This window comes from Lissotriton helveticus, chromosome 3_1 (assembly GCF_964261635.1).
Source record: "Lissotriton helveticus chromosome 3_1, aLisHel1.1, whole genome shotgun sequence".
In the NCBI taxonomy this organism is placed as follows: Eukaryota; Metazoa; Chordata; class Amphibia; order Caudata; family Salamandridae; genus Lissotriton; species Lissotriton helveticus.
Genome location: NC_136061.1, coordinates 1,346,318,547 through 1,346,335,056, shown reverse-complemented (window position 1 = coordinate 1,346,335,056; position 16,510 = coordinate 1,346,318,547).

Below are 16,510 nucleotides of genomic sequence, written 5' to 3'. Positions count from 1 at the left end.
GTTTTCTATTAGAATTGACTGTATCTCAGCCTCATCAAAGGCTAAGCCCCAATTAGTTGCCATTTTCACAGGATGTTCAAGTGATAGCTCAGGGTTGGCTGCTAAAGAGAATCCCGAATAGGGGTCCAAAGAACAAAAATAAAAACAACTATCAAGCGGAGAATTCCTTATTTATTTTATGCTGTGCCACCAATTTGTGGGGGCCTATGAAGACTTTTCTTCACAAGATCGAACACGGACCCGCCGCCTTGGCTGCACAAGAACGATACAAACACACACGATGAGAATAGGGTCCAAGGGAATATTTAGAGACCCTAGCACAGTTACAGCTCCCTATACAGAACATTTATTAACAGAAAAATAACTGTGGGTCTAAAACGATCTACCTGTGTTCTCTGTGCATGTACAACCTATATGTGTGTATCCTATGTGTAATATGGAATACAACAGGATATTTCACAATGTGAAAAGATTCCATCAGTTAACGTTCTGTACCGCCCTTTTTATCAACTGGGCCACTTCACACTGTGCTCAAATTTGAGCAGGACTATGTGCTGACATCGATCAATCCCTACTACGCTTCCGTGCGAGTCTGGAAGCGTTACATTGATGACATTCTGGTGGTCTGGCACGGTACATCAGAAGACCTACTGGCTTTCCATGAGTGGCTCAATAGCCAAAACAACTTTTTACGCTTTACTGTGGAACATGACAAACAATCCTTAGCCTTTCTAGACCTTTTAATCACAGTGACACCAGCAGGACTGAGATCCGAGCTATATAAACAAGCATTTGCAATGCAATAGGTCTCGTATTAGGAAAGTTTGAGCTATTGGTCTTGTAAATGACACATTTTTCATTTAGGTTTTGTTTTTGAAAATAGCGAAATTAATAGCTTTGTCATTTACCATGCCAATAGTTATAACTTTCGCAAATGTGACACCTATAGCATTTGTAATGCAATATGTGTTGTATTTACGTGACTAACATGTATTGATATTACAAATAACAATGTTATGCTATGCTATATTTTGTTATGCTATGTTTTGTTGTGTTTAATTATGCTATGCTTTGTTTTGTTATGCTATGTTTTGTTATGCTATGTTTAGTTATGCTATGTTTTGTTATGCTATGTTTTGTTATGCTATGCTAAGCTTTGTTTTGCTATGCTATGTTGTGTTTTGTTATGCTATGCTATGCTTTGTTGTGTTTTGTTATGCTATGCTATGCTTTGTTATATATGCTATGGTTTGTTGTGTTTTGCTATGTTTTGTTTTGCTATGTTTTGTTCTGCTATGTTTTGTTATGCTATGTTTTGTTATGCTATGCTTTGTTGTGTTTTGCTATGCTATGCTTTGTTATACTATTCTATGCTTTGTTTTGCTATGCTTTGTTTTGTTATGCTATGTTTTGTTATGCTATGGTATGTTTTGTTGTGTTTTGTTATGCTATGCTTTGTTATGCTATGCTATGTTTTCCTATCCTATGCTTTATTTTGTTATGCTATGTTTTGTTATGCTATGCTGGTGAGGGTGAGTGAGGGTGGGTGGGTGAGGGTGGGTGAGGGAGGGTGGGTGAGGGAGGGTGGGTGAGGGAGGGTGAGGGAGGGTGGGTGAGTGAGGGTGGGTGAGTGAGGGAGGGTGGATGGGTGAGTGAGGGAGGGTGGGTGGGTGAGTGAGGGTGAGTGTGTTAGAGCGAGGGTGAGAGGTTGTGTATCCTATGCTTTTTTTATTATGGCATGCTATGTTTTGTTATGCTATGCTGATGAGGGTGTATGAGGGTGAGTGAGGGTGAGTGAGGGGGTGTGAGGGTGAGGGCGAGGGTGTGATGGTGTGTGAGGGTGAGAGGGTTGGGAGGGTGAGGGGGTGTGAGGGTGAGGGTGTGAGGGTGTGTGAGGGTGTGTGCGGGTGAGGGGGTGTAAGGGTGAGGGGGGTGAGGGGGTGTGAGGGTGAGGGGGGTTTGAGGGGGGTTTGAGGGGGGTGTGAGGGTGAGGGGGTGTGAGGGTGAGGGTGTAAGGGGGTGTGTGGGTGTGTGAGGGTGTGTGAGGGAGTGTGGGTGTGTGAGACAAATAGAGGAAGAGTGGAAAGGTCAAGACAGTGAAGGGGCAGGAGGGAGTGAGGCGGAAACTGAGGAAGAGTGGAGAGGCCAAGACAGTGAAGGGGCAGGAGAGAGTGAGGCGGAAACTGAGGAAGAGTGGAGAGGCCAAGACAGTAAAGGGGCAGGAGAGAGTGAGGCGGAAACTGAGGAAGAGTGGAGAGGCCAAGACAGGGAAGGGGCAGGAGAGAGTGAGACAGAAATAGAGGAAGAGTGGAGAGGCCAAGACAGTGAAGGGGCAGGAGAGAGTGAGACAGAAATAGAGGAAGAGTGGAGAGGCCAAGGCAGTGAAGGGGCAGGAGAGAGTGAGACAGAAATAGAGGAAGAGTGGAGAGGCCAAGACAGGGAAGGGGCAGGAGAGAGTGAGACAGAAATAGAGGAAGAGTGGAGAGGCCAAGACAGGGAAGGGACAGGAGAGAGTGAGACAGAAATAGAGGAAGAGTAGAGAGGCCAAGACAGTGAAGGTGCAGGAGAGTTTGAGACAGAAATAGAGGAAGAGTGGAGAGGCCAAGACAGTGAGGGGGCAGGAGAGAGTGAGACAGAAATAGAGGAAGAGTGGAGAGGCCAAGACAGTGAAGGGGCAGGAGAGAGTGAGACAAATAGAGGAAGAGTGGAGAGGCCAAGACAGTGAAGGGGCAGGAGAGAGTGAGACAGAAATAGAGGAAGAGTGGAGAGGCCAAGACAGTGAAGGGGCAGGAGAGAGTGAGGCGGAAACTGAGGTAGAGTGGAGAGGCCAAGACAGTGAAGGGGCAGGAGAGAGTGAGGCGGAAACTGAGGAAGAGTGGAGAGGTCAAGACAGTGAAGGGGCAGGAGAGAGTGACACAGAAATAGAGGAAGAGTGGAGAGGCCAAGACAGTGAAGGGTAGGAGAGTGAGACAGAAACGAAAGGCACATGGCGCATTGCGAACAAATGTGAACATTAACAATGCAAAAATACAACAAAGCAAGGCGAAGTTGTGGTGTGCATGGACCTAAGAACAAACTGCAGGAAGAAGCTGCCTCAGCCATGTCTGGAGGATGTAAGAAGGGGTCGACAGAAGGCCATTCCTGGTCAGGCAGCCATTGTTCCAGTGTCGTCCCCTTTAGATGGTCAGTAGGAGCAAGTGGGAGGAGGGAGTGGGAGAGGGGTGTGAGATAGATCAAAGCCTTTACTGTTGTCAGTGGCCGCAGGCTGCCAGTGGGAGGGAAGGAGCATATGGCGAGCGGCGGGGGAGTCTGGTGCGAGGCGTGGGGGGCAGGGGAGGGGGAGCAGGCATATGGGGTGTGAGTGAGGCCAAGCGCGCGCCTGGGAAAACTTGCGTATTACCATGAAGGTTTATGCGACAGACCAAACCTTAGCTAGCCTCTTTGCAGGTCTCTTTAGCAGAGGCGGTGCTATGCACGAGACCTGACAACAAAGGGTTTCTGAGGGGGACAGATTGCAATCTTGGAAAATTGGACAATCTGCCCACGAGCATCGGCAGGCATGAGAGAAGAAACTGAACACAAAATTGACAGTTGTCTAAAAACACAAAACGGCTTTCTAGGTGTAGTGTATGAACACAAAAAAGGTAGAGTGTCTAAAAACACGGAAAACAAACGGTTCTGTAGTTCTAGTCCCCAAAGGGTTCAATTCTTATTGAGGGTGAGAAAACATAACACACATGCCTCAGTGGAGACAGGAGACATGCCAGTCTAAAAACACAAAAGGTAGAAGCTTCTATAGACAAAATATGGGTCTAAGCAGACAGATGCGAACGGACCACACTTAAAATGGCTTGTTAAAACGTGCAGCATTTTAGTTTATGAAGACTATGGTGTTTTTTTTTTTTTTTACAAAGCTTGACAACAAAAAAACGCAGCATATACGCACAGCATGTGTGTTGAATGGGGTGTGAAAGCACCGACTGCGCATCTGTTTAAAGGTAACGCTGCTGCATTTGTGTCCGAGGGTGGTAGAGGCCGGAAGCAACTATGGGCTATTGTGCCTGAGACTTCCCACGCGATGAGAAGTGAAAGAAACCAAGCTACATTCTCGGAGAGCAGCGGGGACTAGTCTGGAAAGCCCCTGGATGCACAGAGTGCACATTCAGTGCTTGCTGCACGCAGACGTCAGGCTGTTAAATTAAAAGCCACATTTTCTATTAACTCGCATGGAAGACTAGAGAGAATGCCATACCTGCTGCAAACTGTGTGCATCCCGCCAGGCTCAAAATAAAAGCGGCTGCCAAGTACAGTGGCGAACATTGTATGTTTAAATCAACTAATACAACAAGTGGCAATGCCGTGGTAACGTGAGCACTTGTGTGGTGGTACAAACAATAGTTGAAAAGCTGCAAGGAGACAGATGCGAACGGACCACACTTAAAATGGCTTGTTAAAACGTGCAGCATTTTAGTTTATGAAGACTATGGTGATTTTTTTTTTTTTTACAAAGCTTGACAACAAAAAAACGCAGCATATACGCACAGCATGTGTGTTGAATGGGGTGTGAAAGCACCGACTGCGCATCTGTTTAAAGGTAACGCTGCTGCATTTGTGTCCGAGGGTGGTAGAGGCCGGAAGCAACTATGGGCTATTGTGCCTGAGACTTCCCACGCGATGAGAAGTAAAAGAAACCAAGCTACATTCTCGGAGAGCAGCGGGGACTAGTCTGGAAAGCCCCTGGATGCACAGAGTGCACATTCAGTGCTTGCTGCACGCAGACGTCAGGCTGTTAAATTAAAAGTCACATTTTCTATTAACTCGCATGGAAGACTAGAGAGAATGCCATACCTGCTGCAAACTGTGTGCATCCCGCCAGGCTCAAAATAAAAGCGGCTGCCAAGTACAGTGGAGAACATTGTATGTTTACATCAACTAATACAACAAGTGGCAATGCCGTGGTAATGTGAGCACTTGTGTGGTGGTACAAACAATAGTTGAAAAGCTACAAGGACGCTTTTTCAAAGCAATTACGGCAACATTTTACCACAATAAAAGCGGAGAAAAAGGCACACGATCACAGCGGGCTTTGAGTGTGATGGACGAAACGCATTCTCCAACTCTGTTGCGGATGGCAGGGCAAGAATTGTTAAAGTACGGCCGGCCACATAATTAGGGGAGGAGAAGCCGCACAGCACACGCTGGGAGAAGCCCTTTGATGTGCTGTGCGGCCGCGATGCGCGCTCTGTGCCGCGATGCGCGCTCTGTGCTGGGGGAGGGCCATTAGGAACAGGAACAGATGGCCATGAAAGTGTATGGGCCAAATGCGCGTGCCTGTACGTGCACTCGAAGAAAACACCACGGAAAAAAGTGGTGGTTTGACTATCTGATGGAGCACATGAATTCTCCCCCATTTCCCATTGCTTCGCAATGGAAAAGGACGAGACCTAAAAACCTATGGCTCGGAACTCACTACTTCGATATGATAGTTGTCATCCAAAAGCCCTGCGAGACAATTTGCCATTTGGGCAATTTTTGTGTGTTAAACGCAATTATTCCACTAAGGAGACCTTTCAGGCACTTGCCAACACTTTGGAAAAACAACTGTGCCATAGAAAATATCCTAAGAAATTAGTATGGCAGTCTATGAAAAGGGCAACAAACAACAATCGAGAAGCGCTGCTAGAACCTGCCCATCCTAAAGCAAAAAACCATGCGAATTACGTGTGTCAACACGTTCAGCACCCAGTCCAATGCCATCCAACGCATTATAAAAAAACACCGGAGCATTTTGAATACTGGTACAGACAGTTTACAACAACCGTTATTTGCATTCAAACGGGGCACCAGTATAAAAGATCGACTGGTACATACTAGACCGCAGACCAGAATGACCCGCCAAGTAGGGACACTGTGGGACATGCCTGCAGTAGAAGGACATCACCCTTGCGGTAACTGTGCAGCATGTCCACAGACTACCCGCTCCATGAACATCAACATTGGGAGCAGCCGCCCATGGCAACAAAGGCGGTTCACAAATTGTAATAGTCATAATCTGATATATTTGATCATTTGTCCATGCCATTTGAAATATGTCGGGATGACGACTAGAAAGATTAAGACCAGAATCTCAGAGCATAAAAGCACCATTTGGTGCAGGAAACAGGCAACTCGGCTCACAAATCACTTCCTAGAAGTAGGTCACAAACCCATTGATTTCACATGGACTGTGTTAGAACAACCTTGGATTCCGGCACACGTCACAGACATCTCGAAATACCTGTTCAGGCTTGAACAGAAGTGGGTTTATAAGCTAAACTCGGACAAAGCAGGTCTCAACGAAGACATCCCTTGGATGTCGCTTTGATGTTCCTTTGATGCTGGTGACACATGGTATATCCTCTTGGGTTTATAAAACCAATTGAGATATCTTATGTAGATCAACATGATATCAATATAGAAACATATCTATTTAACTTGTTCCCCTCGGTGTCTTCCATAAAGACTACAACAAATAAGAGGTGTCATATTAGTTATAAGCCGTGGGCATGTAACATCTCCATGCCGAAATGGTAGCTTGGTCTGTAACCACTTTGCCTTTAAAGGACCTCCTTTCTCAACATGATATCAATACAGAAACATATCAATTAAACTTGTTTCCCTCAGGGTCTCCCTAAAAAACCACAACAAATAAGAGGTGCCGTATTAGTTATAAGCTGTGGGCGTGTAACATCTCCATGCCGAAATTGTAGCTTGGTCTGTAACCACTGTGCCTTTATAAGACCTCCTTTCCCATTACTTGTTAGCCCGTAAAATATAAACAACTTCGAACACTAACAATCTTTATAAGTCTTTTCTGCACACACAAGACTGTCATACAGTGTATTATGACACATGACCTTACTATCGCAACATATGCGGCTGTGGCTATATCAACACCGGTGAATATTGATAACATTCGGGTCTGACTACACTTCCCATGATTCCATGGGTTTCAGTTTGAGACGCCTTATGATGACGTCAGATGCTGCTCGGACATACATGACGAGCTACAAGAAGGGCGGCTCCCACCCTCCGGGTACCTCCCCAAACGGCCCAGATGGATGTGAGGCGTACCGACGAACAGGTGAGTGCTGTCCCATTCTTCGTAGGATCGTTTTGCCTCTAAATACTGGCTTGCGCGGTAGAACCAGCCGTTTTGCTGGCTCTTGAAACGGGCGAGCAATTCTCTGAACAACACTTGTGTGTATTCATGCACTCTAAGTGCGCAGGTGCCCGAGGCTTCATATTCTGGCCATCGAGACAACAATAGCGATATTCCACCGCTTGTGAGATACAGCACTATTGATAACAATAGAGTTGTTTGTCTACATGCACAAACGTGTACCGCTATGGAGACCATGGGTACACGGGCAGAAAAGAACTCTTTCCTATCTCTAAGTCCCGCATGAATAATTATTAGCCATAGTGCATTTAACGAAAAGGCTCACTGTCCTATATTCTTCTTTTTAAAGAGAGAACAATCAGTACTCAGTTATCGCGTTTTTTCCTTATACATGTGTCTTTCTGTAAACAGAGCGGTGCCCCAGAAACCTGATCCGTGGCCAGGTGAGGAGAAGCACGTTCCTCCGACACCAAAGATGAGCTGGAGGGTAGCCCAATAGACTTAGATGGGTAGTGTATATTAAATTAACACACGAGTTGTTACTACGAGAACGGCTGCTTGTTGGTAATCTAACAAGATGAATAATGTTATTTCTACCATTGTGTTCCCTGTGTCCTGTTTTGACCTGATTCCTCCCGTTTTGGACATTTCTTCTGCACGAAGGAGGACTGTAAAGACAAATCAGGTGATATAGTAAATATTTCATTCTGTTTTGCACCTCGATATATAAAGCAGTAGCAAATAAACCACGGTCCTGATGAAAGCAGTAGATACCTATTTGGATCGCTAAAACTGCAGAAACATGTTGACCTGAATATTCCAACCAGTAGCTATTTATTTAAACTACTGATAGATATTCTTGCACTGATTTTTTAGCCATTGGAAGTTGAGGGTTACTGAATAAAGTTTTTTCCCTTGATATCAGGCCGGCAACTGTATGGAGGAGGCTTATCTGGATATCCAGTTTATCGGCATGCATAATGGCGGCATTTACCATTGAGGTCAAGACATCATTGATTAAAACAAGGTGGTGATCCAGTTTGACCGGCTGCCGCTCCGGTGATTGATCCCCCCCTGACCCTGTAGGCTGTGTCTGGTGGCATTTTGGTGGTGTGTTGCTGATGTTTGGAGTGGTTTTGCGTATGCACTGATGGTGAAAGTGTTGATTGTGTTGACCCCCTTGATGGAGGTCGGCCCTGTTGCCAGGTGGTCTTCGGTCTCGCCGTCGGCCCGGGTGGCCGTTTGAATATCCCGGATGTATTGGGTTGTTAATGCTGGAGGGCTAGCTTGGCCGGCATTGTAGCTAAGCAAGGTCGATGTTGTTTTTATTTGAGCTATTGAGCCACCCGGATCTATAATTATTTTTGGTGATAGCGGGACTGCCGGGCTCGAAGAGGAGTTGTTTTCCACAGATTTAAGAGAGGCCACTGTGTCCAAAGTGTTTATGGCTTCCTCATGGTCTGCATTCTGATGCACATGTTTGGGCGTTATGTGGAGGAAAAAGTCTCTTATATCTCTATTGCTGACCGTGTTAGTAGATGTTTTTCTGTAGCTGCTTGAAGGTGAGCCCTTGTCTAGCGTTGGCACGTGTGAAGGAGTAGTCTGTCCATGTTGGGGTTTGTTTGACCGAGGTGGTGCTAATGGTGGTGCTAATGGCGGATCACCAACATAATTCTCCTCTACCTCCACCTCTACCTCCTCCTCCACTAGTTCTTCTCTACAGTTCGTCCCCATATTTGAACCGGGGGGTAAAGCATTTTTTCCTTAAGGCGTTTTACTGTCCTATGTGGGCGAGGTTTTTCTTGGCGATATAAAAGATTAGAGTTTCTTGTCCTCATCTTTGTCTTTCCTCCAAGAGGGGGTCCCGGGTTAAGAGAAGACCTGAGCTGATTATGCTTAGTTGCGCTTGGTTGCGCTTGGTCGCTCCTATTCCCGGCTAGCTTGCTCTACACCAAAGCCCCAGGACCGAGGAACCAGGTCCAGGTCCTGCTTGTCCCTGAACCTGCTCTGCCCCACAATTCACAGTTCACAGGTTGGTTCGGTGGTGGTATACGAATTCTGTGGGGAGATTTGACTGCCCATAACTCCCGCTGAGCAGTTAGCGGGGCTGTTGGTGAGTTGGTAGCTTCTTGTGGGGTTCCTTGGGCTTCCTTGAAGGGGTAAGTGGCAGCAGTGGGTGTTGATTGGGCCCCCCCCTCCCCTGCAGCTACTGGCGAAAAGGCTGTGAGGGGGGTACTGATAAGCAACTGATAGACAGACAAGAACAGAGAAGAGAGCTGGGGGCTGGGGGCTGGACACGAGCGGAGCGCTCAGGGATTGCCACGGGCAAGATCGGACCTAGTCAGGTCTGCCTTGACAACCCCCCGGGCTCTTACTTTGCGGCTGCCTCTATCGGCAGCCGCGCTCGTGCCTTGATCCCACCCCTCACTCACTCAAAGCTCATTCAAGGCTCGGGGCTGGCGTCGGCCTCACCTCCTTTGCTGCTTTCCTCGATTTGCAGTTTGCCGTTTGCAGTGGAAGCGGGTTGAGGCTCGCTCGCTTTCTCGACACCTCTGAAGCTTGTGCTGACAGGTCGCCGCACGCCGCCTGCTTCAGCCTGCGCCTGCCGCCTGCCTTCTTGGAGTTTAGCAGACTCACGGTGGAATTGCAGAGTCGCGGTTTCGGTCACGGTTTCGGTCACAACTGGTCAGTGAGGCGGTTGACTCGGGCGGCTCAGGTTTGGGCTCGGGCGGCTCGGCTGGCTCAGGACCGCGGCTCCGCGGCGGGCCACAGCTGTGTGCCGTTACTCTGAGCACACTCTGCACTCTGCACTCACTCCTCCGGCCACTGGGATCGCTAGCTCTGAATTAAGCATCAACTGCACATACGTCTGCACAGTGTGAAGTGGCCCAGATGATGTAAAAGGCGGTACAGAACGTTAACTGATGGAATCTTTTCACATTGTGAAATATCCTGTTGTATTCCATATTACACATAGGATACACACAGTATAGGTTTTACATGCACAGAGAACACAGGTAGATCGTTTTAGACCCACAGTTATTTTTCTGTTAATAAATGTTCTGTATAGGGGGCTGTAACTGTGCTAGGGTCTCTAAATATTCCCTTGGACCCCATCCTCATCGTGTGTGTTTGTATTAAAGTTAGATATAACCTTACTCTCTAAAGTGGTAGCTTGGTCGAGCAGTAAGTCAGTATCAGAGGACAGTGTGAAGCATTTGTTGTACACACTCAGTTAGCAAGTGGTCTCACACACTCAAGAACTGAACTCTAAGCCAATTGTTTTGTATCAAAAGATATCGTTGTTTTATTCTAGAACCAACAAGGTATTAAAATATACTTTTCTCAATATAAGTGACTTCAGGTATTTCTTTTTCAAAAAGGTAATAGACTTTTCATGTACAATAGCTACAGTGGTTGCATTAGGCAACACAATCTCAAACACAATTTAACATTGAGCTCAATGGATTTTTCTACATAAATGCAGTTGATTACTTTCTAGATTTCTTGTGTAACTCCAGGACTGGATCCTAGATTCAGTCCCGGGACCTAAGCTGAAAACAGTTTAGTAAAAGTGTTTTGGTTACAGTAGTGATTTTTAAAGAATATAAATGTATTTTCAAAGTTGACACTTAGAAACTTTGCAGTGAAAACCAAGCAATGTTATCCTACGGGAGGAAATTCAAGTCACAGGTAAAGTACATTCTCGTTACTTTTGTAATTCAGTACTGGGCTCCTAAGTCCAGCACTGGGATCTCTACCTAAGACAGGTAAGTAATTACGTTTTAGTAGTTGCTACGATTTTGAAGGAATATTTGTAGTTTACAAAAATCGACACAGAAGAAATTTCACAGAAAAACAGTTAATGGTTTCCTATGGAAGAAAATTCATGTTACTGGTAAGTACAGTTATAGTTACTTTTACGGTTCAGTACTGAGCTACAAGGTACAGTACTGGCTTCTCTCCTGACCACAGGTGAGTAATTCAGAATTCATTATTCAGCTGATTTTAGATGAATATTTTAATGTTTAAAAACTTCACACTTAGAAGATTTTTCGAGTCAAACCAGTCAATGTTATCCTATGGAAGGAAAGTGAGTTTTCAGGTAAGTACTCAACTGGTGAAGTTAAGGTACTGGGCATAGACTCAGGGGTTTCCCAGGGTCAGAAAGGTACAGTAGTTATACCCTCAGCGGCACAGGGGCAGCCGGGTGCAGAGAGAGTAGCCTCAATGCAATCCAATGGAGGGTAGGGGGCCTTCGGTTGGTGGCTGCAAGCAAGCAGGCCACGCGGCTGTGGGAGCTGAGCTCCTGGTCACTTACTCATGGCAAGTGGGGAAGTAGAGTAGGGTGGTAGTTGTACTTCCAGTGGCACTCGGGCGGCTGGGTGCAGGGTGCTTTTGAGCCGTCGGGCGCACAATGTTATCCAATGGAAAAGTTAAAAAGTGAACAAAGGCTGTAGACTCGGGGACGGAGATTCTTCAGGTGCGACCACCACTTCGAGAGGTAAGTTGGGATCTTGGAGAACGGGTAGGTACCCCAAAGGAAGGCACATGGAGCTGCAGGGCGTCGGGTGCAGGGGTGTCTTTTGATGTCGGGAAATCTTACCCTCAGCTGGTCGCGGATGGAGGGGTCCATGGTTCTGAGGCTGCAGGTGTCATCTGGTTCGTCGAGGAGGGTCTTTGGGCACTGGACTTCGGGTCCCAGTCACTGGGGAGACGTCCTCGTGGTCCTGGATCATTTGGGCATGAGCCGGGCTCGGCGGATGCAGAGTGGGCTGGATTCGCTTGCTGGCACCAGGGGTATTGCTGTTGGAGCAGAACCACTGCTCGTGAGAGTCCAAGTCTTTTGGAAGGTTCATTGCAGGCAGGTCCTCCGGTGATTTCGAGGTTGCTGTCTGCAGGAGACGCCAGAGTTTTGCAGGAGCAGGTTCAAGGATCTACAGGCCTGTAAGGTTCTGGGTCCAAGTCAGCGGGCGTCGTCGTTTTTGTTAGCAGCTGCACGGCAGGTCTTCTTGCTTTTTGTTCTTCTTCTTGTTGCAATCGGGCTCTAAGGAAGGAAGGTTCAGGGTGCCCCTAAATACTAAATTTAGGGGCCTTACAGGTAGGGCAAGGGCAGGGACCAATGGGTTCCTGTCCTGCAGTGGGTATACTCCCTAGCCTGCTCCTCTCCTGTGAGAGGGGGGCAGGAGCCTAGCTGTGATTGGGCAGGGCTCCCCATCTTCAAGCTGGCTGGGGCCCGGGGTCGTGCTTCACCCTGCCTCTCCCACCTGAGGGGTGGAGTTGGCGCAGGCTGGCACACCCCCCTTCCTGACGTAGGGTTTCCCCCGAGTCTTCCTGCCAGAGTGGGGATCAGAACTGGTGGGGGCCAGTTGCTGAGTACAGCCAGTGGTATGGAGAAGCTCACAAAGGCGAAATGCCTTTAAAGCTTCCCCTGCCCATCCTGGGGGAGGAGGCTTGGCACATAGTCCCAGGATGTGCATTGTTGCAAGTCCAGGAGAGCGGGGGCTCTCCACCCAGAGGTCCAGCAACATGTCTGCTGTGTGGCAGCCTGGGCAGCCTCTCACACAAGACATGGATTGTAGGTTAGGTTTCAGGGGGCATCTCCAAGATGTCCTCTGTAGTGCATTTTACATTACATCCTACACTGGCATCAGTGTGGGTTTAATGTGCTGAGAAGTTTGATATCAACTTCTCAGTCTTCAGTGTAGCCATTATGGTGCTGTGGAGTTGGTAATGACAACCTCCCAGCACCATATACTCTTAATGGCATCACTGCACTTACATTGCCCAGGAATGGCCCTGGGTACTGTAGGGGCACAGGGCTCATGTACCTGTGCCCACACCACTGGCATAGAGCACCCAGCTAGAGGGGTGGCTGATGTAGGCCAGGGGAGTGGGTTTGTGGGCATGGCACACAGGGATGTGTGCCATGTCGACTCTTTGTTTAGTTCTGCACCAGGACACTCAGCCTGAAAAGGCAGTGTGTGTGTGTCAGGGTACAGGGACCCTAAGGGTGGAACAATAAGAGCTGCAGCCCTTAGGGGTATTCTCTGGTCACAATGTCCTGGGTACGTAGGGCACCATTTTCTAGGTGCTGACATGTGGAAAGAGATGCCAATTGGGTTTAGGCTTTAGTACAGCTTTTAGGAAAGGAACACAGGCCCTGGGTACCTGATTGGCAGGGACCCAGGGCACACCAAGGAAAAGTGCATCAGGTATCAGGCAAAAAGTGGGGAGGTACTCCAACAGAAACTCACTTTCTTACAATAGGGATACCTAGTGTGCCCCAGGCAGTGTCTGAAAAGCATTCTGTGAATACAGCCATGTTGCCCCAATACACTAAAGCCTGTCTGGGGAGGTGCCCTCCCTGGACAGGAAACCTATTGTCCAGGCCTCCAGGGCCAGACTGGGAACTGAAAGCAGCCCTGGCAAATTTTGCCAGACCAGCCCCCGTCCGGAGAATAGCGAGCGAGCGCAAAGAGCGAGCCGACTACACCTAGGGGGGTTTTTCTCCCCCCAAGAAATGTTTGGAAAAAGACAGACCAAAATGGTGAATTTTACTGCACATTTATCATTACATATTCAATTGTATCAACTTTCAAAGCACAGTAAATAGTAGATGATCTTAAAGAGCACCAGGTTACCCACCCAGTCAAATGTACCCATAGACATTCTTTCAGAGAGCATAAAAAATAGACAGAGTAGTGAATCAGAGATAACAAAGTAAAATTGAGACCAGCCCCCACGTGGTGTGTATAATATTTGCATTATTGATGGTGGTTGTAAAGTCAACCTTATGGACAAGCTATCCTAGTGGTAGCATGGACCAGCAGTCTTAGGCTAAAACTTCAGAGAGCATGTGAAGCCAGCTGTTTTACCATATAGAATCCCTTGAATACCAAATGAAAGGACACCACACAAGGTATATATCAAATATATATGTATGTATTACTAACACAACCCCTCTGCACTCTTTATGAGGTCAGAGTTCGAGATACGTTACAAGTTACTCATTAAGCATACTATAAATTGCACAAATACAATTCTGCCCTAGGGGCCTCACGAACCATATACTAAGTAAGTGGTATAAGAACCACTTAAGGAATGGTGAAAAGGCCTAGGCCTAGGGAATCACTGGGGCTACACTAAAGAACTAAAGGTTAGGAAGTAGGAGACCCACAGGAGACGCGTGCAGTGTGGGAACAAGTCGCGAGTTACCATTGACTTACAATGGAGAACGAAGAAGTCACAAAGTTACTGATTAAGGACACTTCCGGGTGGACTACGGTGAAACCCCTTTAAACTAGGACACTGGGATAGTCAATACCCACGGTAGCACTGGAGTACTCAAGTTACCTCACCCAGGGAAGCCGGGTGCATAGGTGTCTTTTCGTGTCGGGTTTCGTCAATGCTTTCAATGGAGACCTGCATGAGAAGTGCTGCAGGCGGCCGAAGGAAGAGTGTCCGGGTGGATCCAAGGGTGGATCGAAGAACTGAAGAACCTAAAAGCAGAGGGGACTGAGTCTGGGTCACTAGCCAGTGACCAGGAAGGAACCAGGATGGAACCAGGTGATGTCGTGATGCAAACAGGTGAAGAGGTGAAGCTTGTCTCTGCAGCCACGAGGACCAGGAGATGTCAACGACAACCAGGAGCTGGATTCGAGCTGTCCCACAAAGGATCTAGTTGACTGCTGTATTGGTATCCGGATTGGACTCATAAAGTCTTGGCAACTGCAACCCACGCAGGAAGTGAAGATTGGCTTCAGGTCAGACCATCAAGGTCTGAGAGGCTTCTCCTTTGCAGGAAAGCTAGAGTAAGCCTGGAGCAACCAGGAAAGCAAGATGATTTCAAAATTTCGACTTCAGGGGGCTCACTAGCCAACAGGCTAGTAACCGGGAGGACGCATCAAGCTGAAATGCAGGAGCGGGTCCCACGCGGCACTCGTGCAGTGTGGAGGGCTGAGCTTTGGTGCAAATGGTACTTGGGTCTGGGGCTTCTTGTACCCCAATGCACAACTGCGAGTTACCTCAGGAGTCGATGCAGTTAGCAATTTGCAGGATGTCCAGGGAGTCTGGTCCCACATCTCTCAAGTCTGCCATGAGTCTCCGCTTTGCTGTGGATGTGGGTCCAAGTCCAAGAAGTCTGGAAGTCCAGTCCTGAGTAGCTGAGTCTTCGTGTTCCATCGGGAGCGTCAACAAAGCAAGCCGGCAAGTTACTGGTGGGGCCTGTTTGAACAGGGTGGTCACTCCTTGACCACAAGGGAGATGTCTTCCATCTTCTAGTTGATGTAGAAAGTCGAAGGTCCAAGAGTTTGTTTCAGAGTTTCAGTCCAGGATAATCTAATGTCTCTAGACACAGCTCCTATCTTTATACTAATCTAAGGGGCTGGATTACCTGGTAGGTCCCTTCTATGGGTGGCCCCTGAGAAGGGGGTGATTACACCCCTTTCTCTTTGTCCAGTTTCATGCCAGAGTGGGGCTGGAGTGCCCCAGCAGCTGGTTTGAACTGGGCTATGCATGGAGAACCTTGTGTGCCCCTGGCAGTGTCTCATTTTGCAGCCCTCTCTGCCCCAATACACTAAAAGCCTGTCTGGGGAGGTGCTAGCACCTCCCAAGGCAGGAAACATATTGTCCAGGCCTCCCCCGCTGGAGTTTCATCCAGCAGCAGAAGGTGAGACTCATGTCTGTGGCAGCAGCATCCATTTTGTGATGCTGAGGCTCTGTTTAACTTTATCCGGGTAAAGCAGTAACCAACATGTCTTCTCCCTCTAGAAGGGTGGAATGCTACCCCCGCCACCAGAATTGGCAGAGGGGTAGTATTCCAAAGTGTTTGACACCTTACACAACATGTTTTGATGAAGCCAAACCAAAGTTAGCATTAACCACAAGGATTATAATGCACTTAAGAGTATATGGTATGCTATATCATTGAACAGCTATAAGGACATGGTTCCGAAAGCTACAGAGGGGCTCAGCTCATGCTAGGGCATCCTCTCACATAAAACCAAGCACTCTGCCTCCAGGATTGTTAAGGCCTGCCATAGGAGTGACTTATAGGTTACTATGTGTCTATATATAAAGTAGATATTGATATACTATATCTAAGTAAGGGGTGATTACACCACCTTACCCAAGCTGAGTGATCAGCCCCTGGTGTCAGTTTGGATGGCCAGCCAGGGGTGGCATAACAAATGCTGCAGCCTCTGGTAGGCCTTGGATGCACCTATGCCCTGGGTACCTATGGTACACTATACAGGTGCTTACAAAGGTGACCCAATACCCAATCAGGTATGTACCTAAAGTACATAGTATCAATTTAGAGAGAGAATAGCTGGGCTGTGGGTCTGA